Here is a 7,257-nt window from a genome sequence, read left to right on the forward strand (position 1 = left end):
GCCCACAGAGGAATGCTTACTTACTAGCTTGCTTTCTTTCTCCCCGGTTTGCTCAGCTACCTCTCTTTCTTTTTTCTTTCTTTCCTTTTCTTTCCTTCTTTCTTTCCTCTTCCCTTCCTCCCTCCCTCCCTCCTTCCTTCCTTCCCTCCCCCTCCCCCCTCCTCCCTCCCTCCCTCCTTCCCTCCTTCCTTCCCTCCCTCTTTGCTTCTTTACTTTCTATGTTACCCAAGTAGATGGTTGAGTGCTTTGCTCACCCTGAATGCACCTCACCCTGTTGGCATCCATGGCCTTGCCCGTATGAATCACTATGGAGATGCTGTATCCATTCCCTCCGTTTCAGGCCAAAAGAGGGAATGGAGGATACAGAGCAAATGCTCTTAGCTGATTCCAGGCTGCCTCGTGGCACTTCCGCTTACATCCCATTGGCTGGAGCTGGGAAATGAGGTCTTTATATTGCCCAGCATGTGTACTAGAAATGGGCTGGGGAGATGGCTCAGTAGGCAAAGTACCTGCTACACAGCATGAGGATCTGAGTTCAGATTCTCAGAACCCATGTAAAAAGTCAGACACAGTGGCATTCATCTGTAAGCCCAGTGCTGGGGGAAGAGACAGGAGACTCCTTGGGGCTGGGGCTTGCCAGCCAGCTGATCTTGCTTCTGATTCAATGAGAGACCCTGTCTCAAAAAATAAGGTGGAGGGGCTCGGGAGGTGGCTCAGCAATTAAGAGCACTGGCTGCTCTTGCAGAGGACCTCGGTCAACCGTCAGTAACTCCAGTTCCAGGAGGTCTGACCTCCTCAGGCATTGCACAACATGGGTGCACCTATTACATGCAAACCAATACCCCAAAAAAACCAATAAATTGAACCAGGTTGAGGTGTGCCCACCAATTATCCCAGGCCCTGGGAAGCAGAAGCCGGCAGATCTTTGTGAGTTCAAGGCCAGCCTGGTCTACACAGTGAGCTCCAGGACAGCTGGGGCTACAGGGACACCTGCTTCAAAAAAGACTAAATAAATAAATAAATAAATAATAATAAAAATTTTAAAATAAAGTGGAGAGCGATAGAGGAAGTTGCCTGACATTGACCTCTGTTCTCTGCCAGCATCTGTGCACATATACCTGTGTATACACACATAAACACATTCAAACACATAGCACACACACCTTAAACAAATGAATAACTAGAAAAAGAGAGGAGATGTGAGGAAACAGTGGCAACCTCTTGGAAGTCTCTAGACTATTCAACAGTGAAATGTCTAAACATAATTTTATAATTTTTTATTGGCAAATTAAATATAAAAGCAAGAAAATAGGGGCTGGAGAGATGGCTCAGTGGTTAAGAGCACTGACTGCTCTTGCAGAGGACCCAGGTTCGATTCCCAGCACCCACATGGTGGCTACGAACTGTCCTTAACTCCAGTTCCAGGAGAACCCGAAACCCTCTTCTGACCTCCACGGCATTGCACGACATGGGTGCAGTCATATACATACACACAATACACTCATACACATAAAATAAAAATAATAAAATATTAAAAAATAAACAAATATTATTGTAGACCATAATAAAGGTGCTACTTAAAGGAAAAGGTTTAATTTTACTTGATTTTTTTTTTTTTTTTTTGGTCTTTTTGAGACAGGGTCTACCTGTAGCCCCAGTTGCTATGTAGACCAAGTTGGCCTTGAACTTACAAAGATCTGCCTGCCTCTGCTTCCCAAGGGCCGGGATTAAAGGTGTGCACTACCACGCCCAGCTAATTTTACTTGAACTTAAAAGAAAAAAAAAGGTTGAAGTAAAACAGAAGGAAAAGTTGAACTTAAAGAGTGTTTCTTAACCACAGGAGCTATTACTTCCTAAAAGATACCTCTGAGGTTAAGCAAAAAGTTGCAAAACCGTTCAGAGATTGGTCATTTTCTTAAATTTCACATTTCAATTATATGTGTTGTTTATTGCTTCAAAAAGTTACTGTTGCTGGGCATGGTGGCACATGCCTTTAATCCCAGCACTGAGGAAGAAGACAGGTGGATCTTTGTTAGATCCTGATCTACATAGTGAGGCCCTGTCTCAAAAAAGGAGGGGAGGGGGTCTGGAGGGGGTCAGCAGTTAAGAGCCTGGCTGCTCTTACAAAAGACCTGGATTCAGTTTCCAGCACCCACGTGGAGGCTAACAATGTAACTGCAGTTCCCAGGGAATCCAATTCCCTCTTCCGACCTTCTCCAGCACTGCAGGACACGGGTGCCACTTACATACATGCAGTCAATACACTCATACGCATAAAAATAAACAATAAAACAATTTTAAAAAGACATTCTAGCCGGGCATGGTGGCACATGCCTTTAATCCCAGCACTCAGGAGGCAGAGGCAGGCGGATCTCTGTGAGTTCAAGGCCAGCCTGGTCTACATAGTGAGTTCCAGGAGAGCTGGGGCTACAGGGCGACCCTGTCTCAAAAAGACCAAAAAAAAAAAAAAAAAAGAAAGAAAAAGACATTCCGTTTCTGACCCTGTAGCCACTTACGCATAAGAGGTAAGCAGGTGACAGGCCATCCCATACCATGACACTCCTCAACAGAGAAGAGAAAGTTAAAATGTTTTGCATGGGGGGGGGGGGGGGGGGGTGGCCTTCAAAGAGCATGAGAAAAAGAAGCTTTTGAGGAAGGAGAGGCAAATCTGTGCGGGCGGGGCTTTCTAACCCAGCCCAGTGGGGCTGTGGAGGAGAGAGAGGGCCCAGTGGGAGGGGCTCTACCCTTCCCCAAGTAGCTGCCCTCCATCTGGTTTAAACATCAGGCTCTCATTTCAACAAAGGGTTCTTCAACAGCTAAAAATAGGTCTGAGAACCACATCTCCCAGGGAAATTGACTTAGAGACAACACCAGTCCGGAAAAGGCTGCTGTGGGGAGGACTCTCCGGAGCCTCTGAGGCGGAGTTAGGGGGACTGACCTGAAGAGTTTCACCTGACACCGAGGGAAGGGCCAGGGAGATGGGGAGAAAATTCACAGCCAACCAAGAGAAATGACTCTAACTTTAGTAAGAGTAGAAATAAGAGTAAAAACAGGCAATAAGAAAACCCGTATGTCCAAGGAGAGAGCCTGACCAACTGAGGAACGAAACTAGAGGAATCTGAGGACCTGGCTAATGGGTAAAATCTCACGTGGCAGCTTGAGGAGAAAGAGGCCAAAACCCCATAGCTTGTCGGCCTGGCTCAGCTACTGATTTGTAAGCGTCCCCCACCTGTTGGGAATGGGGGCATAGAAGGAAGGGACACAGCACAGAAGCCTCTGAGGAAGTAAGTAGGGTTGCAGGACATCCCTCCATTCCTTGTGTGTCAGACCCACTGTTGCTGCATGTGGATGAAAGGACCCATGGGCAGGATGGTGTGCTGGTCACAACAATGGCTCCCTGTCCACGTCTTAATCCCCTTACCTGGAAGAGGGATTTTGCTAACATAATCTTGAGACAGGAGATTATCCTGGGTCATTTCAGTGAACCTGATGTCATCACAAGTATCCTGATGGGGCTCAGAGGAAATGTGACAACGGCAACAGAGGTCAGAAGGAAGAAACTGCAATTCGAGGAATCTGGGCAGTTTCCAGCTCCAAACAAGTCTATGAAATGGACCCCTCCCAACAAAAGTTCCCGGAGTGCAGTTCTGCCAGCACTTTGATTGGATCCTGTAAGACTGTGGGACTGCAGACTTCCAGAACTGTAAGACAGCAAGTTTATGGGTTTTTTTTTAATCTATGTATGGGGCTGGAGAGATGGCTCAGCGGTTAAAAGCACTGACTGCACTTGCAGAGGACCTAGGTTTGATTCCCAGCACCCACATGGTGGATACAATCCGTTCTTAACTCCAGTTCCAGGGGAATCCGAAGCCCTCTTCTGACCTCCGCAGCATTGCACGACATGGGTGCACTCACGTACATGCAGGCGATATACTCATACACATAAAATAAAAATACTAAATAAAATATATTTTAAAAACCTGTGTGTATGCCAGGTGTGATGGTGCATGTCTTTAATTCCAGTACTTGGGAGGGAGAGGCAGGGGGATCGATCTCTGTGAGCTTGAGGCCAGCTGGGGCTACAGGAAGACATGAGCTACAGGTGAGACCCTGTCTCAAAAATCAACAGCGACAATGACAACAACGAAAGAAAACCTACTGAAAACTAACATTACTCAGCATCAGGTATTGGTGTGGCAATACAGAAGATCCAGTCCTCAGCAAGTACGTTATTGGGTGAATGAGTGAAGGAAGCTTCTTGCTCTTGATACCTGTGACACCATGTTCCCTTGGAGCCTCATGTCTGAGTTTAGAGTCCAGAATATGAAAAACAAGGTGGAAACACAAGTTTTGTGATAATAATTTAATAATAATACCAGAATTTGCAATAGGTAACATTTCTTGAGAAATTAATTCTATATCCAAAATGTTCCTAAAGACATCAATTTAATCTCTATAATGACCATAAAGCGACAATTATGATCACCTTCATTTAGAAGCTGAACTTACTTGAGGTCAGTCACCTAGCTAGTGGTGGCTTTGGAATCAGAATTGCAACAACTTGAGTTCAAGAAGCAGACACAGATGGTCATGGGTATTTACTTCTTACTATTGCTGTGACAAATAGCCACAAACAAGGTGGCTTAAATTACACAAACTTGGGATGGGGAGATGGCTCAGTGAGTAAAGTGCTTGCTGTATAAACATGAAGACCAGAGTTCAGAATCCAGTAAAGCTGGATGTGGTAGCACATCCCACTACTCCTAAGATGGGAGGCGGGGACAGGAGGATTCCAGAAAGCTCACGTACCTGTAGCCCTGCCTCTGCCTCCCAAGTGCTGGGATTAAAGGTGTGCACAACCATGCCTAGAACTTTATGTGAGAACCGAACTCAGGTCCCAGTGGTTGGGTATCATACCACCTTCCCCTCCATTCCCCTTTTATTATGAAGAAAAGTTTTTCCAGGTGCCTCCTGGTCTAGTTTTGAATGTGAACTGTGTCCAGCAGGCTCATGTGTTTCAGTACTTGGTCCCCACTGGTGGTACTGTTTTGGGAAGTTGTGGAAGCTTTAGAATGTATGGGCCTAGCTGAAAGAAATGGGTCCGGGGGGCAGGCCTTGAAGGTCATACACGCCTCCCGTGCCAGTCTTGTTTGTCCTACTTCTTAATCTGACTGTGATGTGAGGAGTATTGCCACACACTGCCACTGCCACAGAGCCGCCCCACCATGCCTTTCATGCCATGGCAAACTGTTATCCTCAGAAACCACAAGGCAAAGTAAACAGCTTCTCTCTTAGAACAAGTATGGCAGGAATTCTGTCACAGCCACAACATGGTTCCCTGGGGTCTCAGTGACAGGAACTGAGTCACATGACTACAATAGGTCTCTGGACTGCCAAAGGCAGGCCCAGGCTGATGCAATGCTTCTCAGTTGTGTTGATGAGAGTATTGAAATCTGCCAGAAAAGACAAGAAAAACCGAAACAATAACAAAACCTGTAGGGCTTGATATGGTGGCTCAGGTCCTTAATCCCAAAACTCTGGAGGCAGAGTTAGGTGGATCTCTATGAGTTCAAAGCCAACTTGGTCTACATAGTGAGTTTCAGGCCAGTCAGGGCTACATAGTGAGATCCTGTCTGTAAACACAAATACATACATAAATAGAAGTAAAAAATAAGATAAAGAGTCTTTTCTCATGGGCCTATGAGATGGCTCAGTGGGCAAAGGAGCTTGCTGCTGAGACTGACAGTCTGAGCTTGATTCCTGGGACCCACGTGTTGGAAGGAGAGAACCAACTCCTGCAAGTTGTCTTCTGACTTCCACATACACATACGATAGATAATAAACAAATAAATAAATAAATAAATGTAAAAAAAGCATTTAAAGAGCCTTTCCTCGGTGCTGAGAGCCAGATTATAGGGCACCAACACCAGCATTATGAAGCTGGAGTCCCACACCACCTTGTGCTAATAGCCTGCTCACCACTATCCTCAACCTATTTCCTTTTGTGTCTCATCTGCCCTGCCTCAGGTGTTGTTTCCAGAACCTTATGCCCTGGCTAGCCCCAGTGTTCCTGTTCCTCTTGGCCTGAGGAGTCCACCTTGCAAAGATTGAGCTCCCTGCCCAACAGCCTGGAAGAACACAGACACACAAACTAGGAGGCCTCCTGGTAACCTTTGCCAGCACCCAGAAGCTGAGACAGGGAGGGGAAGGGAAACTGAAGGCTCTGGGAGCGTGGTATCTAGGCTGAATCCTCAACACTAATCTGTTCTGGTCAGCAGCAGCTTCTAACACAAAAAATGAGCCCGCCAAGGAGCCCAGCCAGGGCCTTGTGGAGCAGACACTGCTCTTCCAGGTTCCCACTGAGAGCGTGACAGCAGGTCAAAGCACAGTACAAAAAAACCCATCTGCCTTCTCTGCATGCTCCCAAGCTGCTCAGAGCTGCATGAAGAGAAACAGGATCATGGCCTGCTGCCTGACAACACTACAGCCTCATGCCCATGGTTGGCCTCCTGCAGGGGAATCCTGCCTGGCTCCCAGTCACCTCCCTGTCCCATTCTCCAACACAGCTGCCCCAAGGATTCATCCCACCACCACCCCCGTCAGTCCATCTCTCCACACTTGGCTTAGGCCTCGACCTCCTTCTCACAGAGAAAATCCAGTTAACCGACACGAACCTACCAAGCACTGGAGCCATGGGGATGAATCAGACCTAGTTCCTACCCTCACGGGGCAATAGGGACCTGAAAAGTACAATCTGGTCTGCCCTGGAGGGTCAGATGTGCTGGAACAAGCTGCCAAGCCCAGGCCAGCCTCTGAGCCTAAGTGACCACAGTCCAGGACTGTCATAGGGCTGCCTGGACTCCATTAAAGGAGTGCCCCAATTCCTCCCCAGAGTATTATTTTCCTTTTTCCACTTTCATGTGTGTGGTGTACATGTCTTTGTATGCATGTTTTTTGTGTGTATGTGTGTGCTATATGTGCACATGTGTGTGCTTGCCTGTGGAGGCCTGAGGGTAATGTTGGGAGTCCCCTGTCATTCGTCCACCATACTCCTTACTGGAACAAGCTGCCAAGCCCAGGCCAGCCTCTGAGCCTAAGTGACCACACATGCCCAGTCCAGGACTGTCATAGGGCTGCCTGGACTCCATTAAAGGAGTGCCCCAATTCCTCCCCAGAGTATTATTTTCCTTTTCCACTTTCATGTGTGTGGTGTACATCTCTTTGTATGCATGTTATTTGTGTGTATGTGTGTGCTAT

Source organism: Nannospalax galili, unplaced genomic scaffold (assembly GCF_000622305.1).
Source record: "Nannospalax galili isolate Female #2095 unplaced genomic scaffold, S.galili_v1.0 scaffold424, whole genome shotgun sequence".
Lineage (NCBI taxonomy): Eukaryota > Metazoa > Chordata > Mammalia > Rodentia > Spalacidae > Nannospalax > Nannospalax galili.